Raw genomic sequence first — 13,915 nt, forward strand, 5'->3', positions numbered from 1 at the left:
TTTATTTTAATAGACTCCCATCTGTCATTTCCAGCTATAGAAAAACATGCTGGAGTTTTAGAAAACCGGCCAAGACAGAGCCATTCACAATTTGTTCTTATGCATCTTTTCACACAGTGCATTTTTCCAAAGAAAGGGTGAAGCTGGTTGGGTGAGCAGCTAATACCCACTTTCAGTATACTTGTTTATGGACATATTGTCCCACAATTGAAAAAGAAGTTCTGATGACAAATGCCATTAACCCTACAAATTTTGAGAGTAGTAGTGTCACACAGATTAGAATCAACCAGAAATTTCCAAGGGGGCTACTCTCTAGTTGCAGTGCATGGATTTTTAATTTTGGGGGCTTCTCTTGTTGTGGGTGGGTGGGCTGCAGGAGTTGCGGTACGTTGGCTTAGTAGCCCTGTGGCATGTGGAATCTTCCTGGACCAGGGATTGAACCCACGTCCCCTGCGTTGGCAGGTGGATTCTCAATCACAGGACCACCAGGGAAGTCCTTGGGACTTGTTTAAAATGAGAATCCTTACGCTTTACCTCAGACCTACTGAGTCAGAAACCCCAGGGATGGAGCTGCAGGTCTGGGTCAACAGCCTCCAGGTGGCCCCGCTGCCCAGTGGAGTCGGGGCTGGGGTCCTCGCTCCCCAGCATTGGTTCCTTCATCTCCCCAACCTGTGATGTCTATGAATTTAAACCTCAACTTGGCCTCTTTGTCTTTTGTTTGCCTATTTTTTGAACCCCTTGTGTGTGAAGGGGTGGGTGCTGATGGAGATTTGGGGGCCTGGCCTTTGGCCCCACCAGCCAGGCAGAACTGGGGACAGGGACTCACCTGTGTCGAGGACACAGATGTACAGTTCTGTCACCGCTGGCGGCTCACACAGGCTCATATGATCAGGCTTTAACATCACAATGTCATCCACACCTGCAAAATGCAAACTTCAAATCTCTCTCTGCCTTCTTCTTGGCCAGGAAAACAGACACATTAATGAAGAAATCATTTCCAGAAGCAGACAGAGAGCTCCCTACTGTAGTCATACCAATTGCACCCCATTCGAGGCTGTGAAGGGCCCTGACTTTCTTTACACCCCAGAGGCTCTTTTGGGGGGCTCTGTAGGGGAAGCCACAGCCCTGATCCTCTGGGCAAGGATGCTTAGACCATGGCTTTCCTCCACGCCCAGGTCAGTACCCCGTTATCCCCTCAGGGGCGGGAGACTAGCAGATTCCGCAAATCACATGCACAGGTGTAAAGTTCTCAGAATTATCTATTGCATTTTGGCCGCCTTTTGGGTGATTTAAGTCTCATTTTCACGCGTGGCAGAAAATCTTAACAATTCAGAAAGAGTATTTTGTATGATTTGGACAAAAGGGAAAATGCATCCTGAGCCCTGCAGAAAGCTACTTAGTGGTGAGGTGCTGTGTATAATGTGTAGGTAATTCACACCCAATTATGTCTCAGATTTGGCTGTGTGTGGTTCAAAGAGGGGAAAAGCAGTGAGGATGTGAGGGTGGGTGTTTTCCCACCCTGTGAAGTCTCCTTTAAGCACATTAGGGGCCTGAGTTCTCTCCCTTCAGTCTCATGGCCAAGCGATTGGTTAATAAATGCTCGGGTTGAATGTGTATCAGAGGCCACTTCACATCAAGCACATTTTCCCCCCTAAAACGTGACCCACTGGTTTTCCAACAGAAGTGGGGCACCAGAGGCAGGGTGCTCCCCCCGCAACTCCCAGATGCTATGGTCCTTCAGAAGCATCTACTGAGGCTCCATGAGAGGAACTGTCCCCCGGGAGACGGGTGAGCAGGCCTAGTGGCAAGGAGAGGGAGAGTGCTCCACGTGTCAGCCCAGGAAAAACTAACACAGACCCCGAAACTGCTCGACTGAACAGCTCTTTCTTGACTACTAGATGTTGAGACGTCCACCACAATATATGGTATATAATGCTTATCTACATCGTTTGTGACTTTGAAAGTATTTACTTGGGGCTTCCGAGGTGGCTCAGTGATAAAGAACCTGCCTGCCAATGCAGGGAATGCAGTTTGGATCCCTGGGTTGGGAAGATCCCCTGGAAAAGGAAATGGCAACCCACTCCAGTATTCTTGCCTGGAGGATCCTATGGACGGAGGAGCCTGGTGGACTACAGTCTCTTGGGTCTCAAAGAGTCAGACACAGCTGCGTGAATAACACTTGCACTTTCAGGTAATCCAGGATCATTTCCTAAATTTACTCCCACCTGCAGAGTCCCTTTTGCCCAGTCAGGTGACATCATCATGGGTTCTGGGGATTAGGAGAGTTACCTCCTGGAGGGCCCTTGTTCTGTCCGTCACAGGCACCGAATTGAGCTTGAGTCTGGACACAACACCGAGGTGCCATCTGGGTTATTTCTAGTTCCAAGAAGACTAGAAATAACTTGAGGGAAATAACTACTGAGAAGCTCCTTGCCCTGCAAGGTGGGTGACTTGCACCTGCTCTGCTCCCTGCTGTCACGACCACCACACTGTCTTCTGCCTCGTCCCGCACATCCTTGCAGCCTCCGTCTCCCCAGTGAGCCCTCTCCTCCCTGATCTGCACACTCACTCCTCGGCCCCTCACCTCCCACTCACCCAGCTGAGAAGACAGCTCAGCTCGGCAGGGACATGGGCACAGGCTGGCTCTTCCTCAGCAGCTCCATCGGACTCCATGCACGCAGGCAAGCGCTTTGCACCTTTTTCTGGATAAACATTGGTCTCAACGGCTCCCCCTCTCCTGGTGACAGAACCTCTTCCCTGTCTTGGTGGAGCTCCTCAGGAGGGAAATTCCACATGCAGCCCCACTGGGGACACAAGACCCTGGTCTGGATGATCCAATGATTCCAGGGCCCGACTCTCCACTGCCCGGGCAGGGATGACACCCTGCTGAGGCTGACAGATGACGTCATTTCCAGTACTTCCCTGGAACCATGGGGGTGGGGGGTGGGCGGGGCGAGAAGTCTCTCTCTCTGTCTTTAAACAGCTGATTAGTCATTTATTGAAAAGGCTGATTTAAGCATCTGTAGTGGTGACTTCCCAGGATGACTCAGTGGTAAAGAATCCACCTGCCAATGCAGGAGATGCAGGAGATGTGGGTTCGAACCCTGAGTTGAGAAGATCTCCTGGAGGAGGGCATGGCAACCCACTCCAGTTTTGTTCCCTGGGAAATTCCATGGACAGAGGAGCCTTGTGGGCTACAGCCTATGGGGTGGCAGAGTCGGACACGACTGATTGACTGAGCACACACAAAGGTGATTTCTGTCTCAACTCCTGGCTCAGTAGGTGGAAGAGGTCAGCATGATGACCTCAGAAGGATGGTGCAGGCTGATGAGTCGCTGGTGGATTCTCACATGGGAAGGATCCCAAGTCTTAGAACCTTAGAACCATTCCTCGTGGTGAATCTCAGAGTCCTGGTGGGCATCCGAACCAGTCCTTTCACTCTGAGGCTCTTTTCCTTTGAGCCTCTGATCAGGTCAGCTCACACCTTCTCCAGCGATTTCGCATGGTGGCTGGGGAGGGTGATGCTGACTTGGTGAGTCACCACCTCTGGCTCCACAGGGTGTCTTCCCAGTGTCATTTAGAAGCCACGGCTGTGACACAGATTCCTGGCTGACTTGCTCCTCAGCAAGAGTGGATGATGCTGGGTCAACCAGGAGTGGGCAGCACCGGCTCTCCAGGGCGATTGCGTCCTCCTTTCTTGACGCTGGGGTGGCTGGAGCACAAGGATGGAAGTTTCAGCAGGGTGGGATCTACCCGAGGTAGGGCCTGCCTGAGGCTGAGGATGGAGTGACCAAGGGGAAGCAGCCAGAGTGTCTTAGGCACCCCGAGTGCTGGGCCCAGTGGTTCCTTCAGCCAGACCTGCTGGGGGGTCGCCGGGAGAGCCACCCTGCTCCTTAGGCTGCTCTGGGCCTGCTGACCCCCACTTCCCGCCAGCTCCTCCTCCTGGGGCCACGTGTCCCTCCTGTGGTGAGAGCAGCTCCTCCTAGGAAGGGTGCTGCCCCGAGCCGAGAGATGCTGGCCTCTCTGGATGACCTGGGTAGGGGCCACTCCATTCCACATCAGTGTTCGTCTGTAAACACGGCTGCCACATGTTATTTTCACTAGAACCTATAGTGGCTGAGGGGAGTGGGGGTGGGTGGGTGGACCCTCCTTTTGTGGAAAAGGATGGGTGGACCCTCCTTTTGTGGAAAAGGAAGAGCGTTAGTGGGAGAAGCATTGCTTTGGCTCAGAGGTAGATTTGAATTTCAGGAAAGGACCTTTCTCTGGGAACATTTCACCTGGGGTAACTTTCTGACGGGCCATCCGTTCTCACTTTCTTGCCACTCTCCAGTTCCTCTGGGCTTGAGAATAGAAGCCAGAGCAGAGGACACTCAAAGGCAATTGAATACAGATCCCGCCCTCCTGATAGAACCCTCAGTAGCTCCCAGTGGGCTCAGAATAAGCATGACATTTGCACCATGACCTCCCTTCTGTGACCTGTGACCTCTCACTCACTCTATCATTCACTCTTTCAAGCTCCTGGTTGGCCAGTGACTGTGCTGAGGACCTGGAGGGGGGCGTGGTTTGAGGTCAGGGGGCTGAGAGCAGGGGGTACAGGGACATAAAGTTAGGTGCCCCCAAGTCTCACTTATTACCCCAGACCACGTCACCAAGAGCCTTGTGCACACCAGACGCCTCGTTGGCCAATCTCTGTGCTGTTCCAGGGGAGGTCACATCACCAGGCTTGTTGCTATAAATAGGACTGAGTCCACAACTGAGGCCAGAAACACACCTCTCAGGACTCCTGGGAGGAGACTGGCTCCAGGTTGGTCCATGAGGCAGACCCCCAGCTCCTGGCCCAGCCCGCGGTTCCCATCTATGCACCCTCCTCTAGGGAGGCACAGTGGCTCTCTGACCACACTCAGGAAAGACCTTCCCCCTTCACGGAGGTGGGGACCAAGAGCTTGACTTGGAGGGTAGGGGACAGTCACCTTGCCTGCAACCTAGCCGGCCAGCCAAACCTGGGACATGGCTTCCGGTTCCTGTCTGCACGCTTTGGTACCTGGGCCACAGCGTCCACCTCAACTGGGCTGGATATGGGTCTCGGACCCTCCCCTCCTTGGCCTCTGCCCTGTCTGCCCTGAACAAACCTCCTAGCATGTGACCTTAACACTTAGCCGCTGGGAACCCCTCCCTCCTGCCGCTGTTTCCTCTGCTCCCTGTCATCAGTCAAGATCACTCTGAGAAGCAGACAGTCTGAGGAACTCGCCCGCTCCGTGTCAGAGCACTGTATAAACTTTGCATGCACAAGCCGCCAGCCTGCTCGTCAGACACTCAAAGGTCAGAGATAAATCTGATGCTATGTGACCCCCATGTATCATAAGCCAGTTCGGCTGCCCTTGGCTACGTGCACCTCATCAAAAATGAACAAACAGGAGTCTGCCTGGGAGCACCTCCTTGCTTCCCCATCATCCCAGAGCTCTTCTAGCGCTCTTTCCAGACCCCATGAGCTCAGCTTGGCACACTTCACAGGAGGTGTTTATCACTCACTCAGCAGACCCAACTGGGATCTTGCACCTCGGTGGAGGCAGAATCTGTGGAAGGGACTCACCACGTATCAAAGTGAATCCCCCCAATGTGAAATCATCCCCATCTGATCTGCTTGTAAACAGGCTTTTGTCTCAAGCCCATAGCTGAAAACCCAGACCAATTTGTTTTTAATGTCATGTAACTGACGGAAGGCAGGAGGAGAAAGGGATGACAGAGGATGAGATGGTTGGATGGCATTAGTTGCTCGATGAACATGAGTTTGAGCAAACTCTGGGAGATGGTGAAAAATAGGGAAGCCTGGTGTGCTGCAGTCCATGGGGTTGCAAAGAGTCGGAAACAACTGAGCGACTGAACGATGATGACAAACTGATCAAAGATCAGAGAGTTTTGGGTCCATTTCAGGAGTGAGTTGTCCAGCATGGCCAGTGCTCAGCACAAACTGTGTCCAGATTACAGTGAGTGACGCCCTGACAGCAGCTACTTGGATCTGGAAGACAAGATCCCACAAGCCCCCAGGGGACGCTACTGCCTTCTGGCTTATGGTATGAGACCAAGACTTTTCATCGGCTCAGCAGAGCACATGCCCCTCAGCCTTCATACCCGGGCAGGACTGTCCTACATGTCCCACCTCCTGGCTGTCAGCCACCAGCCACCACCGCCAGTGACATTTTTTGCCTGGAGATCTCCGTCTCTTAGTAACTAAAGATTTTTATTTACTCAACCCCAGTCGAATGGGTTGGTCAAAATAATTTCAGTTACGAAGCCTCTTTTCTGTTCTTGTTCTGATTTGATGACTTGTTAATTTCAAGAAACTTCATTTGATTCCCGCTGCCTTGTCCCTCCGAACAAACATGGAAAAGGTGAGCCATTGTTGTGGAGTCCGGTACGACGTCGCTGTTTGGGGGCGTCTGCTGACATCCTGGGAGTAAAGGACCAGAGGGTTGGAAGTGAGGTGGGCCGAGCAGAGGCATCTGTGGACTTCAGGAAAGGGTCCCGAGAAGGAAACCCTTTTCTGTCTGTGCAGTAGGGTTCATCTCGGGGATGGGGTGCTTAGGTCGGATGGAAGACCTGTGTCCAGGGTTCCTGACTCAAGGAGGCTGGGCCCTGCCTTTCCCTGTCTCAGAACATGGGTTTACGGGGATGCCTGGACCCGGCTCCCAGCTCAGGCAGGTGGTGGCATTTTAACAAGCTGGTCAGGGGCACGTGGTGCTCCACCAGCACGGCAGGGGGATCGGGGAGGAAGGGGGCACCAGCTCACCCTCTAGCCCGAGCTGTGGCCTCTGCCTCCTCCCAGGCTGTTCTGGTCTGGCTTTCGACTCACAGCAGACAGGAAAAGAGACCAGGCTCATCTCAGCAGCTGAAGCCACTGCCAAAATGTCCAGAGGCAAGTGTGACCCCAGCTCGGGATGGGGCAGGCAGCAACGAGGGTCCCTCCCTGGGCCTTGCTCTCCCAGTAGGTTGGTTCTGGTTCTGGGGGCAGTTAATGTGCTTCCGTGTGGGGAGGGCATCTCAGCTGGGCAGAGGCCGAGGTGGCCCTTGGGGGTCCAGGACCACTCATCTGGGGCAGCAGTGGTCTAGCATTTGCAGACCTCAATCACCATGCCCACCAGCATGGTGCCCGCCAGGCAGGTCACTACTCATCCACCATCCTGCCTCTTCCGCTAGCCCTGAAGTCTGCACTCTGACACGTGCACTCTGATGGGTTCATAGCTGAAGGCCCGGAGGGCTTCCTGGGTCAGCAGACAGTCACCTACAGAACCTGGGGCCTCAGGCCCATCTGTCTGGACCTTTGGGTGTGGGGGGCCCATGCAGACCAGGAGGGGTGTGGTGTGGGAGCTGGCCTTGTAGAGGAGGGAGGGGCAGAGAGGTCAGAGCCCTGTGGGGATGGGGTTGGGGAACAGCAGGACAGAGACTCACTAGATGTGTTACTTACTTCCTGATGGCCCGCCTGCCAAGTGCACAGAGAACAGAGGTGGCCATGGAAATTTCTGGAAAGGCTTCTACCCACCGGAAGCCCCTGCTTTCTCTTATCACCCCTGGTACCTCATTGTGTTACAGCATGCACACCATCAGCATGATGTTATTTTTCTTTACACTGATTCAGTTTATCACTGTCCATACACATACACACCCACACACAGGTATGTGTGTATACACACACGTGCATGCACACTCATGTATTACATACATGGATGCACACATGTATACATGTAGGTATGTCCACACACATGTATGTGCACATATATGTGTATGCACACATGCACACATACACCCATCCTTTCCACCGAATCCTTAAATCTCTCTTTGGTAGAAAATCGGCATCACTTGCTGTAAAGAATGGGTCATTGTAAGAAATAAAGGAATGTTACTATGTTCTGGCCAATAGTACACAGTGCTTGGAGGCAGGGTGCATGATGATTACAGACAGGAGCTCTGGGACTGGATTGCCTGGCTGAAATTCCGCTTTGGAGATTTTTTTTTTTTCCTGTATGATCTTGGACAAGTGACTTAACCTCTCTGTCTCAGTTTCATCATGTATGAAATGGGGCTAATAAAACAACCCATCTCACCGGGTCTTGTGAACTAAAGGCTTTGTCCCCAAATGGCTGAGTGCTGTGTCTGCTACAGGACACAGTGTTCCTGGTCTTGTTACTATTGTTGCTGTCACTAGTAGGGCTGTGATGGTTCCTTCCTGGCTGAAGTTCTGTGCCCGAGGTCTATTCTGCTCTTTGAAAGAGATTAGAAGAATCAAAGACACATTTGTTGAGAACTGGCATTTTCTCCTTGAGGTGGTCAGAACAGATGGGCGAGCCTTGGCGTTAGAAAGCAGATGCTTTCTTTTTAAGGCTCTTCTGTCTGCACTCCTGCACTCTACGTGCCTCCCCTGAGTCCTCGTCCACCTCAGGGATCAAGGGCCACCCTGGAGTCTGGACCTTGGTGTGCATCCTGGCAGGGTAGGGGGTCCTGGAAGTCCTGCCCTTCCTGTACTTCTCACAGTTCATCCTCTCGGGATGCTCCCCAAACATGTGAGAGGGCAGGGCGGTGGGAAGTGGCCGGGGCCACACACAGTGCCCAGTAGCCTGAGGGCACAGGTGCCCAGGAATCTGCCCTAGCTCCTCTCTCTGACGCCTTTGGTGGGTATGCCAGAGCCATCCTGGAAGACCAGGAGGAAGGAGAAGGGGGTTTTGCCTCCAAATGCTAATTCCTGGAGAGGCCAGGGCGCCAGATGCAGGAGCCTCTGTCTGCTATCACATGTAATTAAACTCCTGAGACTGTGGTTGTGCAGGTAGGAAGTCCTATCACCTGCTGTCCTCTGATTGCTTCCAGGAAGCGGGTTCGCTGACGAGGGAGCCCCACACCCCTGACCCAGGAGGCCCAGCCTCACCAGAGCCTGGAGCTAGAGGCTGCCCGGCCAGGAAACGATTTTTCCAAGAAGAGCACCAAAGACAGTGCAAGACATAACTTTTTTTCAAGCTCGATAATGAGCAGCTTTTCTAGCCTGTGTTCACGGGAAGTGGTAGCAGAGCAGTGGGAACGAGACAAATTAAAACAGGCCTGGACTGAGCGGGCGTTTCCTGAATGAAACATCAAAGGCAGCCCCAGGTGGGAGGCTATTTACAGATTCTGAGAGCCTGAGTTATTCATCACCATGGCCCCTGGGCCATGAGGGTTCTCCCTGTGTGTGTGCTCACCACACGGAGGCCTTGCACGGAGCCTGCTGGTGTCTTCGCATCTACCCAGAGTGACGCAGGCTCCCTGTCCGGACTTGCCTCGGGTCCCCTGCAGAAGGGCAGTCATAGGAGGGGTGGGCTTGGGAGGGAGTGGGGTGATGTGAATGCTGAGCACCTCTGCTAAGTACTCAGGGACCCCAAAGTACTGAGTACTGGGGCCCTCTGCTAAGTACTCAAGCACTCCTAAGTATGCAGTACTGGGCACTTCTGCTAAGTACTCAGGGACCCTGAAGTACTGAGTACTGGGGCCCTCTGCTAAATACTCAAGCACTCCTAAGTACACTGGGCACTTCTGCTAAGTACTCAGGACCCCAAGTACTCAGGACACCCCAAGTACTCAGTATTAGACACCCTTATGAAGTACTCAGGACATCTAAATACTTCGTACTGGACATTTCTGTTAAGTGCTCAATATTGGGTGCCTCTGTGAGGTACACAGGCAGTCGGCCACCCTGTGAGATCCCACTTCCCCTCTGGGGGTGGTTCACAGCCTGGAGTCTCACCCTGTCTTCTGGGCTTTACCAAGGAAGAGTCACACTTTTCCCCAAATGGTCCCCATCTGCCCTGTCTCACTCAGGCCAGGCTTCTGTTCCATGGGGCTCTGAGGGTGACTGTCCTTCCCTCCAGACACCTGACCCTAGCCCGGCCACTGACATGTCTGCACATTCCATCGATGACCATCTGCCAGCCTGGACCACCGAGGCTCAGGGTGGCCTTTGATACAAAGGAAGACAGTGGTTGGGGGTCTCCTTGGGGCTCATGGTTATGAGACAGGGAAGGCGCAGGTGGACACGGCTTAGCATGGGAAGACAGGGACCTCGGGGGACTGGGGAGACCCTGAGGGAGTTCTGTACTCGTGTGTGTGCTGGGGGAGGAGTCATTCATGGAAGCGACTCCTTGGAGGTAAGTCCTAGGAGAATCTGGCTTTAAAAACTCATGTGTGTGCCCACCTGTGGCAAATCCAGGTACGTGGCTGTGGTCAACCTTTCCACAATTTAAGCATAGACAGCCACTGTAGCTCATTCTCATTCCTCTCACAGGAAGATGCTGTTTCTCGGGATTTGGGGTCTTCCTCGCAGCTCCCCTGCAGCCCTAGCTCTCTGGGTCCCCAGCCTCCTTCATGTCCAGCCTCCCTGGGAGGTCTCCCTGATGGCGGGTTTGGCAAATACCATCCCCAGCAGCTACCCCATCCCCGGGGTTCTGTGTAGAGAGTTGAACCTCACCTGGGGCCCCCAACACTGTGCCTGTGGAAACCAACCTCTCCAGGGGTGAGCAACCCCAGCACTCAACTGACTGCAGGGGACACGCTCCTTGGAAGACAGGTGGCCATGATCTTCCCTGCAAGGTTTAAAAAAATTTTTTTTTATTTTAAAAATATTTATTGATTTGACTGTGCAAGATCTTAGGTTCGAACTCTTGCAGGTCCAGCATGCAAACTTTTTAACTGAGGCATGTGTGATCTAATTCCATGACCAGGGATTGAACCTGAGCCCCCTGCATTGGGAGTGTAGGATCTTAGCCACGGGACCACTGGGGAAGTCCCTCTGCAAGCTTTTAAAGACAGGTGCCTCCAGGGACTCATACAATAGGATCTGAGGGTCCTTCCCTGTGGCTGGGTCCTGGGCTCAGAGCTCTCACATGCACTGTCTCATAATTCTGCACAGCAACTATCAGAGTGACTGTGGACTAAGATGGTGCTTCTTGAAGCGACTTCAAGACCACCAGCCCTAGGGAATTGACAGATGCACAGTTTTGGCCCCCCAAAACCTACTGACTCAGAAACTCATTGGTGGATGGGCTGCCCACCTATCCTGTCCACGCATCCTGCCCACAGCCAGGCACCTACCGTCATCACAGGAGGGCACGTCAGTGTGTTTTTAAAGGATTAGGTTCCTTCACCAGCATGGATTTAACACTACCAGTTTTGGTCCATCACAAACCCCATGCCATGCCACATTCCACTATGAGCTGAAGGCCATGTTTATATTACTAAGTATTCTGCAAACACCTTCATCTCAAGACCCTCTGCTCAACATCCCTCCAGCAACACACAGAACCTGGATGCACACACGCAGAGACAAGACTTCTGAGCTTCTGGAATGATCTCCACAGCACTGGTTTGCTTTTCCCTTTACTGTGACCTTGAAGAAGTCACAGACATCCCTGTCCTACATTTTGCTAATCTGGGAAACTAGAGAACAACTTATCTGCCTCATCAGAGGTGCTTCAGAATGGGTTTTGATAAGCGAGAGAAAAGGACATAAAACTAATAGCATCAGATAGGCATTTGTAAGCTGCTTTGAAAGTCATCTTGTGGGTTTATCTTTATAACCCTCAATCCCTCGAATCACTCAGAAACACACTCATGAAAACGTGCACCAGTTACCATGTGGGACCCTGCTGAAGCATCCTGTTTGTGGAGACGAACCTCCTCCTTTCTGACTTAGAGCATGGAGGTGAGCTGGCTCTGTTGTGTCAGCAGTTAGGTTTGCATGTTCATGAGTCATGGTGTGGGGCAGAGGAAAAAGGGTGTCTACCAGGTCAGGCCGCAGGGAGTGCAGCCCATGGAAGGATCCATGGTTAACCACATGTCCCTGAGACGCTTGCCCTGTAAATAGATTCAATCACACATCTGTCAGGCCCTGCTCTGGTCCAAGAATGTTCTAGTTGCTGGGGGTCTCTGTGGCAGCCTCAGTGGGACTTGGCTGTTGTCAGTTGTGCCTGGCAGGTCTCCAGTGAATGTTTCTGGGGTAGTAACAACAAGAGGCACCGGAAATCAGTGGCTAAGAACTCTCTGCATTCTCACGCCATGGCCCTTTGAGAGCATGGAGGAAGAACCGGGCTAGCACAGGCAACCCGAGCCCTGGTCCACCTCCCTGTCTGCCTACCAGGGCCTTGTCTCCAAATCTGCAAATCCCGCCATGGTTGCATCACCCAGGAGAGGGCCTGTGGAAGCCCGACTCTCCAAAGTCCTCCCCTCCCAGTCGGCCCATCCCTCCACCGAGGGAGGACCATGCTTGGAGGGCAGCCCCTGCAGCCTCCCTGGCCCTAGCACGAGTGGCTGTCCGATCGTCCATGACCATCACGAGGGCTGATGTCACACCTTCCAGGCCCCACACATTCAGATGTTTGGAACAGGGTCATTTCAAACAGGAACAGGGTCACCTGGTCCAGGCAGGTGCATTCTTGGCCCCTGGTTCCTCTTATCAGCTGCCCGCCTTTATCTGTGCTGTGCTGGGCACCCACTGCTCACGGGACCCTGTGATGGGATGCCAGGGACCTGTTCTGTCTGTTCCCTATGCCCTACCCCTACCCCATGCCTAGAACAGAGTCAGCACCTGAGCGAGTGAAGGAAGGAATGAGCAGGTAAGCAAACAAGCCCGCTTCCAGAGCCGACACGCTCATGGGATGCACAAACCACCCGTGACAAAGGATGCGATTCCCTGCTTGGCTGAGACCTTCTGCTGAGGCTGGGCCCAGGGAAGGGGCCTCTCCTCCAGAGAGGGGGACACACCCGTGGTCAGAGAGTACCTGGGATATAGGTCACTTCTTTGAGCTGGGTCCCTAGTGCCAGTTCTGGGTGCAGAGGCCAAAAGGAAAGAGTTGTGTGTGTGTGTATGTGTGTGCATGTGTTCCATAATAATGGTCACACTTACACAGCAACCTATCTATTAAAAACTGGAAGGCACACATGGTTACAAAGCAGATGGGTCACAGCCCAAAGCCTCTCACCAGCAAGGAGCCTTGCCTGAGTTTCCATGTTTGCTCCCGGCCACCTGCCTAAGCTGAGATGCACACGAGTACACAGTGCACATATGCACACTGCATTATACAATTAAAAAGGTACTATTCTTATTAAGAAAAGGATCAAAACTTCAATAAATGTAATAGAAAAGTCCTTCTTGGTGCCCCTGGTCCCCGCCTGCCTCCCCAAGCCAGTCACCTGTTTCCACAGGTGGCTGGGAGCCGCCGGCCAGGCTGACTACTGCTCCACTTGGGGGATCCATCTAGAACACCTAGAGTTCTGTCCTCTGGTCTGAAGACCTTTCTAGTCAAGGTTTTTGTGGGTGAGGTCACACTCCCTATAATAATTTAGCTCCTGATTTTATTGTTCAACCTGATTCTATAACTGCTTTATGTCAGTTTTGGTAAACATTTTTAGTAAGTGTTATAGATGCCAAATGAAACTCAGCAATGGATTAACACACATCTAATAAATACAGTTGTGTAATAAATTACAAAAGAGCCAGGTGAAAATCAAATAATTATGCATATGACTTTTAAAAAAGATTACATTGCTTTTCACACAATATAAATTCACAACTAATTAACAACAAAAGCTTCTATAGAATTCTTGAACTTTCTTTGGCATAATTATAGGAAATGAAAATGCATTTTTTTGAAATGAAAAATCACCCCATGAATTAATATCCCAAGCATTAACCTGTGAATAATCATCAGGTAAAATTAAATTTCAATATTCCGTGGATTTGAAGGAATTTTTCTCAAACACTAATGGTGGGAATGCAGATAGTCAATTTTTTTCTAAAGGACAATATGATAGAACTTAAAAAATACTATAAATTTCCATTATTATGACCCAATAATTCTATTTTTCAGAATTTATCCCAAGGAAATAACAGACAAATGCAAAA

General features: G+C 51.9%; 1 protein-coding gene across 2 annotated transcripts in view; it reads right to left on the reverse strand.

The window, feature by feature from the left end:
* Positions 1–13,915, reverse strand: part of CDH4 (cadherin 4) — a 475,216-nt gene that overhangs the window by 167,597 nt on the left and 293,704 nt on the right. The window lies entirely within an intron of this gene.

The sequence above is a fragment of the Cervus canadensis genome, chromosome 10 (genome assembly GCF_019320065.1).
Source record: "Cervus canadensis isolate Bull #8, Minnesota chromosome 10, ASM1932006v1, whole genome shotgun sequence".
NCBI classification, from domain to species: Eukaryota; Metazoa; Chordata; class Mammalia; order Artiodactyla; family Cervidae; genus Cervus; species Cervus canadensis.